Source organism: Danio rerio, chromosome 7 (assembly GCF_052040795.2).
Source record: "Danio rerio strain M-AB ecotype USA chromosome 7, GRCz13ab, whole genome shotgun sequence".
Taxonomy (NCBI): Eukaryota; Metazoa; Chordata; class Actinopteri; order Cypriniformes; family Danionidae; genus Danio; species Danio rerio.
Genome location: NC_141027.1, coordinates 41474697 through 41493069, shown reverse-complemented (window position 1 = coordinate 41493069; position 18373 = coordinate 41474697). Strand labels below are relative to the sequence as shown.

The window sequence follows — 18373 nt, the reverse complement described above, 5'->3', positions numbered from 1 at the left end:
ATATGGGTGCAGATATTTCTTAAAACACTATGTGTATGGGTGTAAAACTTTCAGAATACACAAAAAAAAAAAAAAAAAAACTATCATTGCCAAGTGGACGTAGCCTTAAACCACAGGAGTCAAACTCAGTTCCTGGAGTGCCACAGCTCTGCACAGTTTAGTTCCAACCCTAATAAAACAAACCTGATCAATCTAATCGTGACTTTTAGTCTTGTTTGAAACCTACAGCTAAAGCCGCAGTCACACTGCCATTTTTATCCCCATAGACTTTTATTCATACCCATGCAACAGACCAGAAACGCAAGTGACTGTGTGAGACCAATCAAAGATCAAAGCTTTTTTGTAGACATTTAAAATATTGACCAATCGCCTGCTTTTATTTTATGTCTAATCATCTTGTTGAATCCTCTCTTTGCAGCACCATACGACAGATTATTGCATGCCCAAACTGTAGTGTGACTGCAGCATAAGTGAAGCAGGATTGCAGGAACTGAGTTTGACACCCTCTCTTAAACTGATTGGCCATCACAAACTCAATAGAAAAACATTGTAATTGAGGAGTTATATAAAAATCTGACCTGCTGACAAAACATGTTTTTTGTTTTCATGTGTAAATTTAAAATGCCAAAAAGATCTGAAATATAATGAAACCATTACTTCAGAGTTATATTTGTTAATTCTTTTAACCCTACCTGATGCAGTGTATAGGTTTATATTTCTTTAACATGTCATAAAATACCTCTAGTCGCATTCCTGGATGACAATGGCAAGATTTATCAGACTCAAAATGTTAAAGGAGAACTCATTTTCACACATGAACAGATGACTAATTGACCTGAACCCCATAAAACATCATTGGGATTTGCAAAAGCACACAGATTGGTTTGCTCATAAAACAGCAGTTTAATTTAAGGCTTTGATCAAAGTAAATATCTGCTTGGGGTGCAAGTTTACAGCATGTGTTTGTGCAGTTTGTCTGTCTCTGAGGTTTTATCTGGACCCTTGAGAGGTGCATGACCAAAGGCCCCAGGGACATCAAGATGCTTCACTACTCAATTATTACTATTAAAATGTTAAATTGTGCATACATTTTGGTCACATGAGCTTGTGGGTGTTTCAAGGTTCAACAATCCAGATTGCCAAGCTTGTGAACTTGCTAATATGAGCTTGTAGGTAAAAAGAAATAAATAAAAGTACTTTTGATTCTAGTCCTGTGTTGTTTAGTTTATCTGCTGGACTTACGGAAAGAAAAAGCATTTCCCCACTAACATTTACCCTTATTGTTTTAACAAATGGCAGTGCTGAATTCAGTCATTGTAATAAAGGGTCACGAAACACCCAAAACACATTTGAGCTGTTGACAGTCATATGTGTCCCATGCTGCTAAAAACACTATAGGAAACATTTCACTAAAAAGTGAAAATTGGTTGTTTTGGCGTTATTTCGAGCAAATTCGTACTTCCGGTTTGAAACAAATTTTTGAAGCTGTGTCACGGCCATGAGATCTTAGCGTGTATTCCAGCGTGTAGACTGGACGTCTGTACATGGGAGTGCCTTATTACGTCTCTGAGTGTATTGCATTAATGTGTGAGTAAGACTTGGTTTAGACCAATCAGCGCGCTCTATTGTGCAACTAAATTAATGTTACAGTGTTCAGACAGCAGAGAGACGCCACATTGTGTGGCTGAAACAAGCGTGAAGTGTTGCTTTTATAATTTGCTGCAGTGAAGGTTTTGTTTTCATTTTCTCTCTATGAGAGCGCAGCTGGACTCACATGTGGATTATTGTGCACGTGACCCTCGACAACAATATGTGTCTAAGGAACATTGTTAACCCGAGAGCTTTTCTCATCTGGAAATGGTGTGATCCGGATTTGCTGCTCGTCTCCTCTTAATAAAGACGCGGCTCTAGTTGGTGTTGATGATCAAATATCTCGTTTGTCACGAGGGGCATGAATGAATTCCCTGAATGAAAGAGCCAAACTGCAGTTAAAGTCCACCAATTAATAATTTGTTGAATAATTCGATTAGTGATGTCCATATAAACACAGTCACTGTCTTTCTCCCCTGTGTGAGTGTTTTGACTCTGAAAATCAGTGCGTGCCAAAATAGACTCTCCCATTTTTATGCTAATTTTTTACAGATCCTCCCTCTTTTGCTCCTCCGAAACTCCCCCCCCCCCCCCCCCTAAACAGAGCTGGACACACCCACTTTCCAGACTTTTTCCAAGGTAGAGGTGTGAAAACACCCTGTTGAAACAAGGGGGTTTCATGGCCCTTTAAGCACCTTGGAGCAGTAGGATATAAAAAGATGAGTGATATTCTTACAAACAAGTGCAGTTGCCAAGCAGAAACTGGAGGCATTCCTAACTGGCGAGAAATAAGAGAAATTTATTTTCAAAGCTCAGCTACACCCAGAAAGCAGCCCTAAATACAGAAGTTTTAGGTTAAACTTACTTTAAGCAAAACTTACATGTACAAGTTAAGTTCTGGCTATACAGTAACTGGGCTGGTGACACAAAGATCGCATGTTCAGTCCGAGGTGAAGATCTTTTACCAATTCCCAGACCATTTGTTATTCTTGTACCTCCCACAGCCATCTGTTAAATGACTGCATCTCATTAATTATTTGGTCTTACTTAAAGTTTCTGGAGGTACATTCACTCACTTCTGTCTAGACAAATAATAAAACCCTAATGACTAAAATCAACTTCTTTAAATGGTACAATTAGGCCATTTAAGCACATTATGATGTTATATTAGACAGTATAACAAATAGATATTCACAGAAGATCACATTAAACAGTATTAAATTATTCATGCTTTACTGTTATCCAATGCTGACTTATAATCTTTAAAGTTAACTGATATAATACAGACAGGGTGTATGCCAAATGCACATTATTCTATTTATTAAAACAACGCATGAAAACACATCTGAAAGGACCTCAGCACAATGACTATCAAAGCAGTTGTCCAACACTGCCAGCTGACAGTCATCATTTATTTAGGTGGCATTTTAAAAGCTCTTTCTGTTGAGTTGGACTAGTGTTCAGGTCAATGAAACCTTCAAAGCAGCAACTGAGGTTATCAGTCAGTGTTTGACCACTGACGAGACCAAATGAAATATGAAAGTGCATAGCTGATGGTCAGCTTCCTTCCTGTCTCCACTGAGAAACCTTTGTATCTTTCAATTGCAGTAAATCAATAATGCGCTTTCAGTTTGTTTTTTCTTTCTTTAAAGAGACGGTTCATCTGATATTTAATTCTTTAATCAATTACCCGGCCTCCACTTGATCCAAAGCAAGATGCTGTACATAGGTTTTTCACAGTTTGCAGATATTTAAGAAGCATTCTTACCAAACATATTAGTTTATCTGAAAAACAATCCTAGAGTTTTTCTCCTTTTAAATTGTTCTGTCTCTGTTTTGGTATGTGTAACTCCGCCCACTGACAGTTTACCCAATTATATTTCAGCAGCCTGTGTTGCCTTGAAGGCTGCCTCAATGTATGTGTATGAATGAATGTGAAAAAAATGCCACATCTAGAGGACTGTGGCAGCCTGTTGTCTGAAGAAGTTGTTTTAAGTAATCAAACAAAATAAATGCTAAAAACGTAAACATTAGCTGAGCAGCTTACAGTGTACGGCTCTATCATCAATCATGCTTGCTCCTGTTGGTGTTCTCAATCTGGCAACCTGCGTGTGTGCAGAGAACAGAGGAGGAGAAAGGTGGAAAAAAAGTAATAATAAAACTCCAATAATTTAAATTTGGACTGCAATATTGGTTTAATAACTGGTTGTCAATCTTGCATAGCGGAATTTTAACTTTTTTTTTTTTCTTCAACTGAAAATATTTATTGAACAATGTTGAAAACTGACGTTGTCTATAATTCATTTCCGATATGTCAAAATATCTTGTGTAGAACCCAAGAGTTTGAAACCACTTGATGGTAGGGCTGAGCCGTTAAAAGATATTATATCGAATTGCGATAAAATTTGTCAAAAACCATGATAGGCTCTAGTAGAAATCTATATTGTGTTGATATAAGAGGTGTACCGAAATTTTGGCCACCAAAAATTTATCAGCCAAAAATATGTTATGTCATTTAATGGATTGTCTAATTTTTATGGCTTCATTCATTGTTGAGATCCTTGAAGTCTGAAAGCATTAACAACTCATGTCAAAATATATATCGTGAATGTTCAATATGGAAAACAATTATCGAGATTGCATTTTTGCCATATCGCCCAGCCATACTTGACAGCAAATAATGGGGAGCAAATTTTTATTTTTGGGTGAACTATCATTTTAAAAAAAGCAGCTACAAACAAAGAGTTTAATAAAATAATCTCCTCAATGTTGCCACTGATGGTAGAGAGCTTAGCAGAGGATAATCCTTGCCTCAACACTGCTCAAGCAGAGTTCATATTATTGTCAAGCACAAAAAGCAACTTTCAACAAAGATAAAACGTAGGAGTCGGAGATGCTACATGTCCACGTAGCAACAGCAGTGTGTTCTCCACGTGGGCTCATCTTGCATCCTGTGGCCATGGAAACATAAGTCCACTGGGATTTTCTATACAGCTTCTGTGTGTTGCATGAGTCACAAGCATGAACAAGCAAAGTGTAGAGAAAAGACCCCAAGCAGATAGAATCAGCTCGCTACGTCCAAATCCTTTAAGAGAACACGTTTTATCAAGGGTGGAAATGCCATTTACAAAGGCAATGCAAATAAGCCCAACCTGTTTTGTATTAATAGTCAATAATTGAAACAGAAACTCAAGAGTTCAGACTACAGGGTGCCACACAGACGGCATCAACAGAGACACCACTCACAATATATGCAGAGGAGATTGACCAGACTGGGCCATCTGTACTGGAGCCTATGTGTTTACTCTGTCCTACAACACAAGCAGACAATGTGCTCCAAACACACACAGAAAGAGATTTACACGACAGGTGTTAAGGCAGATAGAGGAGGAGCCGCTGGAAGGGTCAGATCCATGGAAACGTTCATATTGTGACAAGTAAACAGCAATCATGAGGATGTGCTCGGGGGAACAACACATGTGCCTTGAACAGTAACTGCAACTGTTCTGAAGCCTAGATGGCCCAGGTATCAAGGCTTACAGTGAGATTAAAATCACAGGATGAGATTAAAAAAAAAAAACTAAATGAAACTAAGGAACAGATTTATGTAAATCTGCTTGATAAATTTCTCAAGAAAAGTTCTTAAAATAAACCCAAGTTCAATTTAAACAAGATATATGCAGGAATCCTAAAGGTAATTTCAATACCTTTTTAAATACCTTTTCAGAATATTTTAAGACCTCATCACCACTTAAAGTTCTAATCAGTATCAAACCTTTAATTGAATAAACAGTTGTTTTTAAACAGTCAAAGTTAAATAAGTCAATGAAACAAATCCATGCAACAGTACTTGGATAAGCTTGGAAGAAACAAAGCTTGAAAGAATAAATTATGAGGTTATTTTCAGCAACAGGCTTCAGCCACTGTTTAAACTCGTCTTTCAACAACCAGGAGTGCGCAAACTTACATATTCCCATTTTGCCGTTGGTTTTGCTCTATGGTTTCGCTACATGTGAAGAGCGACACATCACCTTCCCGCTTATTACCTGACATCACCTGGACGGCTGAGCTTGTCCGGATGTGTCCCGGCCCAAATCAATTGGATTGATATTATGGGAAAACTTTTTGGACAACGCTTGAACAAAATTTAAGACCTTTTAAACTTTGTTTACTTAACTTATTAATGGTAATTTTACTTGCTAAATGCTTTGAATTCCCACAATATAGCACGTCCACATCTTTGCTAATATTTGCATCTATTACCTTTAAAGACATAGTTCACCTAAAACTGGAGATTCTGTCATCATTTATTTACCCCTCACTTGTTCCAAACCTGCTGGACTTTCTGTCTTCTGTTGAACACAAAAAAAATGTTTTGAAGAAAATGGTAAGCTGTAACCATTGACTTCAATATTTGTTTATGCTTCAATGGAAGTCAGTAGCTGCAGTTTTTTGGATTCCTTCAAAATACCATCTTCTCTAGAAGAAGGAAACTCATGTAGGTTTGAAACCACACGGGGGGTAAATAAATAGTTATTCAACTTTCACTTTTGGGTGAACTCCCCCTTTAAAACTGTACTCTAGGCAAAAATGTTGGATACAGCATAAAACCATTAAAATTCTTACCTCTTAGCATTTGTTATCCTTTTTTATTAGGTTATTTACAATAATACAGTAAACACTTTCTAGAATTCGGATTCTTTCTTCCTTGGTAAAATAAGAACGTCATAAGAAGAATTTTTAGAAATGCAAACAATTTCTCACTTTAATCTCATGTTCAAAAACAGGATCAAAATATCAGTCGGCAAGAATTTTACTCATAATGACCTTATTTGAGAATACATCATGCATTGAATTTAAAATCCTTAACAAATAAGTAAATCTGTACATCAAAAATTGCACAAGCACCTGTAACCCTGGTAGGCATTTCTATTCTAGCCCTTTAACCTGGATTTCAACTCACTGTTTGTGATCACATCATTTTAAGTAGCTTAACCAAAGAACATTTTCAGTACAATGACCCAGAAAGCAAAATCATTTAAACCACCAGTCTAAAACAGTGCTACAATAAAGATAACCAGTGTGATTTAGGATTAAAGATAGAACATTAATCTACGAACATTTATCATTGAATTATTCTAGTTTGTTTGGCCCTAAAACATAAACTTATGATTGTTTGTGCAGAGTACAAGCCCTCATACATAGTGTTGTCTGAAATTTAGAATGGACATCCCTCCATCACCACATGATATGCAATTTTTCACAAACTACATTTCTTAAAGTGTTTCTCACTACTAAAATGTACATGGTCTTCACCTTGACTACAGTTTATATCCATTGTAATGATGTACAGAAATCACACGGTCATGTAAATTTCATCAAGCAAAGGGATCATCAACAGATATGGAGTTCTGAAGATGTTTCTAGTTAAAAAGCTCAATGTAACAGCTGAAAAAAGCAATGGAGTATGGAGAGCAATAGATACACCCTGCTGTAGTTCCAGGTCTTTGTTTATAAGCGTGGAAAACACAGACAGAGCAGTAAAGCATTAGGTCTAGAGGCTGTAAATGATTATAGGGGGTGTTACCTGGTCAGAGGTGAACACAGGGAAGTGGAGCTTGAGCAGCACAATCAATAGTACACACTCTGCTACACTCAATGACGATGACTGCCTCCTATGTTTGCCCAGAAAGACAGGTGACTGGCTTATGTTTCTGGTACAAGCGTGTGACATTGCAGAGACATAGAAACATATAACAACCCATTTGAGTCGACTTTCACCATGTTCCAGTTCTGTCTCGTGCACAGCCGTGTCTGCACAACTTCCAAAGTACACTTAGTCACAGATGGACGAGACACATGCGCACCCCTGAATCTAGCTGATTGAACATTCACCTTGCACCTGATTGTACACAGATTATACACGTGGACAAAAAAAACTGGCCTGCATGTATACAGTGTGTGAATAACCGTGGACTTTCCTGATGACAGAAGTTTCATCATGAGGACTGTGCGTTCAGAAAATATTCTTTGGCCTTTAGAGGTTTACACTGACACCAGTTCTGCTCTTTTCACACTCAATAGTAGGAACAGATCATCAACATTTATATTGCAATTGTTGTTTTAATGATATGTGAACTGTCATTATTAAGTACGCCACTTACTGTGCATAAAAACCCTGCTCCATATTTGACAAATCAAAAAAAAGATTCCATCAAATCTGTGATAAGGCTATCAATATAAGAATATTATCAAAATAAGAACCGATGACTTGCAGAGGATAATAACAAATGTAAATCCTGCAGCTTTATTTATTATGTACATAAAGCGCACGTGGTCGTGACATGCAATTGTGCGAGTGGAAAAAGTGTGCAAAGCCGCACGCATTTAAAACGATTTCATTAGCTTGCAAATTGTCAGCGGCATCCTCATACTTGCTCATTATAGGACTACACAATATTATTAAATTATATAAACAATAGTCTAGGTAGGTCTACAATTACATTTCCTGCTAACATTTACCGATACAGTGTCATTTAAAGTGTCCCTGTATCTGTGTGAACAGCGATAAAACCATGTTCTTCACAGTCAATCACAGTCATTTCTGTTGAGCATGTGAACACAATGGCAAAACAGTGCTGTTTAAGAGCACACTCAACAGCGCTTGCATCACAGGTGTCAAACTCTCACACACCTGATCAAACTAATTGAGTCCTTCAGGCTTGTTTGAAACCTACAGGTAAGCGTGTTGGAGCAGGGTTGGAACTAAACTGTGCAGGGCTTCAGCCCTCCAGGAATTGAGTTTGACACCCCTGGCTTAAATGTTAGCAGTATATGGGCAATTATAAAATTTCAGTACTGATTGCTACAAAAATTGTGACAACACAAGGAAAAAAGTTGCATTTTGGTGGCAATCAGAATGAAATAAATGTATTAATTTAAATAAATCATAATTTTTTTATGTGCACTTTAGGGAAATTAGTAATCAAATACAACGCATATAACATGTAAAACTATGCTTTACTGACGTACATGCATTAACACTGTATGTTTGTACCACCACATCAACGTTGTTCGCCAAAAACAGAAATTAAAGCAGGTCTACCTTACGTGAAACAGCACAAAATGAAAGGAAACCCTAGTACTACTACTACTATTACTACTATTACTACTACAGACTTTTTCTGAGATAATATCTTTGTAGTGCAATTTATAATGGTCCTTTTGTTTTTTGTTAGCTTTACTCAAAAGGACAGCTAGTATTTTCTATTATTTTAGTTTTAGCCATAATTGGCACATTAGCATCAAATGTTATGAAATATTCACACCTGAAGTTTTGAAAATCCAAATGTGATATGTATTTGACTGGAATGCATTGAGGTCAAAAGTGGGACATTTCCCTGCAAAAATACCCAACTGTTTCTAGAGCTAAGTTCACACTTAGCTATCGTTTAGTACAATTTGCAGATTTGGCATGCTGTCCCAGGAGAGAACCCTGAGCTCTAAGGGCGTACTCGCACTATGTACAGTTGTCTTGAACAGGGCCGAAGCACGCTTGTCCCCTCTCTCATCACCCCCGACGGCCTGCACTCACATTGCATTCGCGCCTGAGCATGCTTACATCATCGATGATGCACTGTACAGTTTAAAAAGTGCTGTCGCTCAGCATAGTGGAGATTTTTTTATATCGTTTTAGTTGTTTGGGATGCAGCGATACGCAGTCAAATATTTTGACGCTCATAAACAATCATAAAGTCCTCTATAAAGGTTTGCAAAAGGTGCTGCTGATGTGAAGTGAGGGGTTTGAGTCTTTAAAAATCTACGACAGTTTGCGTTCCTTGAACAGTAAGAATGATTAATAAACGCATATGAAACAGTTCCTTAAAAGTCATGTCTCGTCTTCAGTTTTGGGCTCAGGCGCGCTTTGCACTCACTAGTGAATCGCGCTCTGGCACACCTCTTCCAACTGGGCCAGGGCCGGGCAACTGAACTGCCTGTAGCCCAATTCAGAGCACTCACACTTCTTAAACAATCTAGGTAACGGGCCTGGGCACGGTTTGAATAGCAGTGCGAGTACGCCCTAAGATACTTAAGCTTAACTTGCATGTTTTACAATTTATAAAACAATTTATGCGTTTAAATGTTTTTTTTTTTGTTTGTTTGTTTTTGCATATATTTGACAAAACTTAATTTTTTTGACAACCCTGATCCGTCAACTTGTAATATAAAATGTAATACAGAGGGTGTGTGTCACAGAGTGAGTGTGTGTGTCCGAGAGGGTGAGGGGCTTCTACTGTTAATCCTCCTCCGGAATGAACCTCCATGAGCGGGGCGTGACAGGATGTGTGAGCCAGCTGCTCCTCAGCTCAGACAAAAGGAAACAAGAACACTTTTCAGGCTGCTTTAAGTAAAGGCTTCTCAGTCAGCAGGCCCGTCCAAATCAAGAGCATAATCTCTGGAAACAAGTGCCCGTGAGAGTGTGAGAAGATGACAAGAGAGTGTTCTTTTGTGTCTTGAGCATCCTACAACCGATGCAAGATTTTAGTGCCAGTGTGTTAAAACAGCTCAGTCCTGTTATTATTGCTCTTAACTAGCAGCTCAGCCAATATTTTCTCTCTTCAGCATGATTCATTTTACACATGGCCATCTGTGCACCTGCTGTCACTCTATAAAATGTTGTTACAGCATTTCATCCTCAATAGAGAACAATCAATACCAACTGTAAATATTTTTAAATCAATATGCTGAATATTAAAATAATAATAATAATTATTATTATTATTATTACTACATATTAAACTATAGAATAGTATAATGAATTATACAAAAGGTTTTTAACAACTGCACTAAAATTAAATAACAGTAGATAATACCATTAAATGTTTATCAAGTTGTTTGGCATTTACTTTAATTTATCTGGCTTTTTTTCCATTTATTTTAATTGATTTTAATTTTTGTTTCAGATTTCTCTTTTTATTTTTGTTTACAGATGTGGAAACTACAGGTTTCTCAAGGTAGATTTAGATTTTTTTTAAATACATGGTCACCTAAAATATATTTATTATTATTATTATTATTATTATAAATAATATTATTATTATTATTATTATTATTATAAATAATAATAATAATATTATTATTATTCAGGGTTCAAAATGAATGTTTTTGCATGGCAGCACTGGTGCTCCTAACTTCAGTTTGGCCGGTGAGTCTAATTTTTGTAGTCACACCCACCAAAAATTATGCTCACCTGTACTACAAGTTTTATATTAACAGATTCATTGCATTCGAAATCAACACTATTCAAAACTAACAAATAAACAAAAATCTGCATGCGCCCACCAGCCCTGCATGCAGCGCTTGACATAAATGAGATGAACTGAGTTAATGATAATACCTGTGATATGACATTTGTCTGATATTGCACAGATGATATTAACATACAAGTTATTATTTGCATACGTCATCTTAATAGCAACAGTCTTTTCATAATTCTGCAATATTAATGTCAGTGAATGCAAGCTCTTTTGCGATGATGTACGCACTCCCAGTTGCACGACTGACAGCATTGTGACGATTAAATGAAGGATTGAATAGAACATCTTTTGAGGTTGCATAACTTGCATAGATAAAATTTTGGGTGCATAAGTGACCAAAATGGTCACAATTTCAAGCCGTTATCCATATAATCATTTTTATTATAATTGTTATTATCATTATTATTATTATTATTATATATGCACTACAGGTCAAATTTATTTTGATGTATAACATGCACTTTTAATCAGCAAGGACACATAAAAAGTGACCATAGAGATTCTTAATGTTACAAATGTTTTTGTTTTTTTACACATATTGAAATGTTTAATATATAGTTTTATTAATACTGCTCTATTAACTTTTCCATATTAAAAAAATATATATTTATGCTCTAAAAATATATATTTTTAAAAAGTGTAACTATTAGGCAAAAAAAGAAAAAAATGTTTAAAACCCAAAATCTTTACTAACACTTAAGCCAAACAGGAATCTCACAAAAAAAAAAAAAAAAAAAAAAAAAAAAACAATTAAATGGCCTCTTTGAATGCTGTGGTGATGCAACACATTTAAAGTCAAGGGGAATTTTGAAAGAGAACAAACTGTGAAAGCGGCTCGGCACAGTGTGATCTCAAAGTCCTCTGCAGTCTGAGCTCCAGGAGAAAAAGCTGAGAGCAAGGAGACTGATGGGTAGCTTTACTGCAGCATGAACACACACACACACATAGGCAGCTGTGATTTATGTGTTGCTGGCCCAGTTTGGCTGTAGTGGGAAGCCCTCACTTACTAACATCTCATGTGCTGGCAAACGAGACAAAGGCAGAAAGTCAAGACAGCGACCAGACGAATCGGGCTTAGGCCAAGAGAGTGAGAAACCTACTACCAAGCCGTTCTCAGATTCACTTATAACCAAGTGAAGAATCCCTCAATGGGAGTCTTTGTTTGGTTGGTCTATCAGGTTAAACGGTGCATTGTCTCCTGATTTAATCTGAAGGAAGCTTCTCAATCATTAGTTAATGAATTTCTCCATTCATTGGTACTAGGATCAGTTAAGACCTAACAACAATACGAATGTTATAGTAGAGATTATAAATATTAATTGATTAATGATCTATTACTGCATTAAAGGGCACCTATATTTTTACAAGTTGTAAAATAAGTCTTTAGTGTCCCTAGAACATGTCTGAGAATATAGCCTGCTGAAAATATAAAAATACAAAGCATTTAAATAAATAATAATTGTCTTGTATTGGCTTATGGTTGAATTATACTTCTGTGTCGAGTGATCGGCATGACCCACGGCACCGCCTTGTGCGTATTCATGCATTTCTGCATTCTGTTTGTGTTGCTCTGCATCAACTCTTCTGAAACGCTAGCTGGCAGTAAGATTTTATGTTGCTCTGTGTCAAGTTTGTTCGCTGGTGTTTTTAATGCTATACCTTGAGCAAGTAGCTCAAACTCGCTAATTCAGAAGCAGGAACTGGTGGACGTGCAACTTTAATCAGAAGACAAACGCAAAACAAAAGTCTTCATCTGGAGTTCCTCCATGGAACTCCACACCTGTTAAATACTTGTCAGCCTTTATTCAAAAACTGAACGCTGACTGAGGACATCATAATTTATGCCTGTCATCAATATCAGTGGGTGGAGATAACCTCACTGCTAGTTGTCAGTAAGGTTGGCCTTAAGATCAATCGACTTTGGATCCTGGTATAATTTTAAACACATTTTAAATTGTTTGCTGCATGTGGAATTAAGTAAGCTGGACAAAAAAAAGTGAAGGGATTATGTTCGGCCTAAGAAGCCAATTAAGCAAATTAGTGTGTAACAAAAGATTATTATAACACCCTTGACAGCTGCAGTTACAGCACAGCCAGGCTGCTAATATGACTAATTTTCAAGCATTACTGTAATGTAGGGCTGGATGATTAACCAATGATTAAACAGTTAAATTACAATTCTAAACATGATTTGTGAATTTCCCATATCTGAAATTTCATTTTTTTTAATCCTCGTTATTTCTTTCCCCTTAAAACAACTGCATACAAATTTAGCACTATCAACATAGTGGCTGCATTTGCATCTATTTCAGGGTCTATTACATTTCACTTATCTTTGTTTCAATCAATGCGTGCTTTCAGTTGTTCTGAAATATTCAAAGAAATATAATAATAATAATAATAAAAAAAATACTCCTTAATTAGAAAATATCCCACTTTTAAGGGAGTATATTTACAGTAAAAACATTCTTAAGAGGGAAAAAAAATAAATAAAGACAAAGGATGCAATTGAAAATATAATCAAGGTAATGTTTAAGTATTCAAGGTTTTGATTTTAGGTCATATCATTCAGCCCTACTGTAATGTTAAGAAACTATTAAATGTGTTGAGGAGCTTAAAATAAAGATATATTTGTTGTCATAAGAAAACACTAGCTTTGCTTTATGGGAGGTGTGTTTTTTAGAGGACTGTACAGCAGATAGAAGGTAGTATATTTTACTTATGTACAGATCTCCTCCACTCAGTCAGCACTGCCTGTGCGTTGAAAGCAGGACAGCTGCAGAGAGCCACTCCACTAAAAAAAACCCTGGAGGGATGGGCTTAGTGGTACGATACGGCTCGTGCAACAGAGAAAGGGGACAAGCGGTTAAACGTGTTTTTACAGATGAATGAAAGCTGTAATCGGGCCCAGGGCGACTACACAGAGGAGGAATGCTAGCTGGGGTACAGTAATGACAAAATGAGCAGTTTACTACTGTTGAAATCCACGAAAAACACACTGATAGGCTCAGATGGCCTGTTTCCTTCAGCTTAAATCAGCTTCTATTCAAACAGTGTAGCAAAAATGAGATCAGCCTAGCTGAACAATGAATTGGTTTTGACTAAACAAGGGTTTCAAAAAATGTGTCTCAAATTTGGCCCAAAAACTGACCTGATTTCAGTAACGCTATCCATTAACCCTAAATATGCTTTTGAAACAAACTCTGCTTAAAATATACCCAAATGAAAATTTAGCATTTGAAATGTATCTGGGCCTTTAAGTGAGAACAAAAAATATTTTATAAGCAACAAAAAGATTATAATTATTCTCTTTTGGCAAGCATTTATAATAATGGAAACAACAAAGCGCACGTAACAGAGTATTCAAGATATCGTTATGTAATTATAGTTCATAAGCTTTATCAGGGGTCACATGACGTTCACGCAGCTGTGCACAATCATTTTTCACATTCACACAGAGTAATTTTCACTTGCAAATATGAGCGAAACACTCAAACACTGCACAGGCCTGAAAGATCAGATCAAGGAGACAGATCAGCAGTGAAAGCCGACTCCTGCTATGCTTATTTAAGAGTGTTGACATTTCATGTACAACAGGTCAAAAGTAAAAACCACCCCCGAACCTTCCCTACACATGGGGGTGCCAAAAATATGATCAAAGAAAGTTTAGCACCAGGAAAAAAAATGTTGTATCATTGCAATTATGCAGAAAGGATTCAAATCAATTGTAGTGCGTACTAAATTGTTACAATAGTATAACGCTATGTAAATCTCAAAATTGCGACGGTTTTGGTCGCATAATGCGCAGAAATGGTCTATGCTACCTCAAAATATATAAAATAAATGCCCCATCTTCAAGCTCTTCTGATTGACCCACTGTTGTACTACTTAATGCAAATGGATTTGTTAATATCAGTGATAGCGGTAAATATCCTGAAAATTACTGGAACAACTTTACCGGTAAGTTCAAAAGGCAAGAACGTTACGGCATTTTTCCGGAAAAGATTGTTCACACATCCATTCCAAAATAGCATTCAATTCTGACATCAACAACCAGAAATGACCTCTAAATGGCTGCGCATGTATGTGTAAGCATATTAGAGGTCAGGCTTTTGTTGATGGATTTATTTTTATTTAAAGCTTTAACATTCTTGCAGATACTTTTGTCTCAGAGACATCCAAATGCAAAAGTGGAAACCGCAGATAAATGTTTACACATTTCACTACATTACAAACTCTGTGGATGGATAAGTATTGTAAACAACCTCAAGCAAAACATATGGAGGAAACCTTTTACATGTCGAGATGTACATATAATGTGTGTGTCCTAGCGCTCACCGGAGCACTTCTTCATATGCACGTGTCAAGCAACTGAAGCAGAGCGTGGATGTAAACAAACAGCAGTTTATCGTTGGCATTAAGAAGGAACAAAGAAATGTTATCTGACTAACATCTAGCAGCTAAATGTGTCTGCATAAATATTCAAAGGCTTTTATTTTCATAAACAGCAAGGATGTGTATGCGTCTGAATGTTGATTGGCTGGAGTGGACTTCTAAAGTCAACGTTTTCAGCAATATTCCTTCTATGTTTACACAGAGCAGCATTACGGCAAATTACTTGTTATATTACAACATCTCTTTCCGGAAAGTTGCCAGATCGAATTTACCAGTATTTTCAAATTGGTTTCAAATTTTTTTAAATCCCTTTCTGGGGTAAAAATAAAAATACACCTGTAATTTTCCGGAAAGGTCTGTATGTGTGAAAGGGAGCAATTCATTCAGTCAATGCTTTCTGCCTTCAGATGACCGGGAGCTACTACAGGCACGAAAATGTAAAATGCTGAAGATAAGAGAATGCAAAGAACACTGAGAGATTTTGTTTTAGAAACCCCCTAAAGTGGCACATCTGATTAGTGATGCACATTTTTAAGAGTGGATAAGACTCCTAAAGCCATTCACTGTAAGGTCTATGTGATGAAGCTTTCAGGTAACAGAGTATTGCCACTGAATTTATACATTTTATGTGTGGAATGTTCTATTTAATCCTTTATTTAATTGTCAGGATGATTTCAAATGCAATAAATCTGTTAATATAAAACTTGTAGTAATGTTGCACAACTCTTTGCAGTTGCGACTACATTTGGGCTGGTGGGACAACATTTTTAAAGTTAGGAGCTACCAAGCAAAAAGTTTAGTTTCGAGCCCTGTAAACACATGCATAACAAACTAAAACAGTGTTATCAAATGCTTAAATAAAAAAATAAGAACTTTCCTTTTCTTCAAAACTGTCATTTAACAAAAAATAATTGTGACTAGCAATCTAGCCTCCCCATAAGAAAGATATGCTCATGAAATTAAGCATGTCATTTCTCTCCACATGAAGCAACAACTAATACAGTAGGACACAAATGTCAAGGTATCATTTCACACCCTCCGAACGCACAATCATGAGTGTAAGTGAGAGAACACCTGCTGGACAGGCGTCTATGAATGAGGATTATATGCACAGAGCAGGGCAGGGAGGAGCCCAGCATAGATTAAACCTGTTCTGCAGAGAACAGCACAAATCTGCCACAACACACACACACACACACACACACACACACACACACACACACACACACACACACACACACACACACACACACACACACACACACACACACACACACACACACACACACACACACACACACACACACACACACACACACACACACACACACACACACACACACACACACACACACACACACACACACACACACACACACACACACACACACACACACACACACACACACACACACACACACACACACACACACACACACACACACACACACACACACACACACACACACACACACACACACACACACACACACACACACACACACACACACACAAGCCATGTAAGGGCCATTGTATTAAGAACATTATTAAAACAACTCCTTGAAACTCACACACATACTTGAGCTGGACAAACCACTTTTCAGTTCCATCAATTTAAAGCTATTATAGACTACACAACTTGTTTGATATTGATTATTTTCTACATTGAGTTCAAAGCTTTGTTTCCTGCGAACGTTGTAGCAATCGTTTTGACGACAATTGTTATGAAAGAGTACTGCTGGACGGGGGCCCATAAGAACAGAAAGGCTTGAAACCTTGAACTAAAAACAAACACCAGCAGTCTCTTACTCACTCAAAATATCCAACTCCAGCTCCATATAATAAACATTTCCTTCTTTTTCTTCACAGTTGTCATACGAGTCGCGGCTGATAATGGAGGACAATGCCGACAGAGCGACAATAATAAGCCTGGACATTTAATATGAGCAGCTGGGTGGGAGACGTCGGATTAGCTGAAAGAGCCTACTATGCAAGTCGTCACAAAATCTTCCACAACTGTCAAAACCACAGTGTTTCTCCCTCCCAGACCCTCCAGGGAAAACACTCAGACTTCACATTTCCGAAAACCTTCCCTAGGAACCTCGTAAAGGTACAGACGTGTGTGTGTCACTTGTTAATGATTAAACTGTGCTGACATACATGCAGTTAAAGCCATTTCTGTGTTTGAGTGTGATGTGAATGAGGGCATTCTGGGTTAATCCAGTTAGTGCTCAACATCTCCAAAGTGAGGAGGAATTTACTGTGACGAGCGAGTGCTCCACTGTCACACAATAGGACAGAAACAGCAAGGATTAGGGATTGCATAACAGCGAAACAAGGTGGAAACTTCACATTGAGGTTTCGAAGGGTGTGATGGGGAATCCCTTCATAACTGCCAGATTCGACCCACAGTTTTATACAGTGTTGAGCATAATGCATTACAAGTAACAATTACATAAAACAGTTACATAATAACATTACTTTATAAAAATAAGTCTTAATATTGGAGTTACTTTTTTGCAAATGTAACACACGTTACTTTTTAGTTTATTAATTAGCTTTTGAAAATAAATTGCTGAATTAAAATTAGTCGCAATGAATCTCGCAGTTAATGAGAAAATGTGCTCATTTTAAACGTGTCGAGGAAAAGGGGATTGTCTCAATGGGACAGGGATTTTTCTTAAGACAAATAGTACAAATGTAGCAAACAAATTGCTTTAAACTTTCAAGAATCAAAAAGGTGTAGATTATACAGCATGACGTTAATTGCAGAACTCCTCTATTAAAAAAAAAAATAATAATAATAATTCGGAAAGAGATCAACCATCAGCCAGGTAATAAAAAAAGTAACGCAAAAGAACTGTAACGTATTACTTGCTTTAAGAAGTAATCAAGTAACACAAATAGTAATTTTTTTGTGGATTAACTCTATATTGTAATGCATTACTTTTAAATGTAACTTTCCCCAACTTCAGGTTTTATCAGTGGCCCTTCCGGAGCATCAGTTCCCAGACTGTTTAGCAACAGGTTTTCCTATGTAAACCAACTCCAGGAAACGGCTGCAGGGCACT

The 18373-nt window shown here is 37.0% G+C and overlaps 1 protein-coding gene and 1 long non-coding RNA gene across 51 annotated transcripts in view; both read right to left on the bottom strand.

Moving 5' to 3' along the window:
• scrib (scribble planar cell polarity protein) overlaps positions 1-18373 on the bottom strand; it is a 116365-nt gene that overhangs the window by 92972 nt on the left and 5020 nt on the right. The window lies entirely within an intron of this gene.
• On the bottom strand, positions 3826-8907 carry LOC147836074 (uncharacterized). Its single transcript, XR_015496039.1, has 2 exons — positions 8584-8907; positions 3826-8228 (listed from the first exon to the last, which is right to left on the bottom strand). It is a non-coding gene; the product is annotated as an uncharacterized LOC147836074 (long non-coding RNA).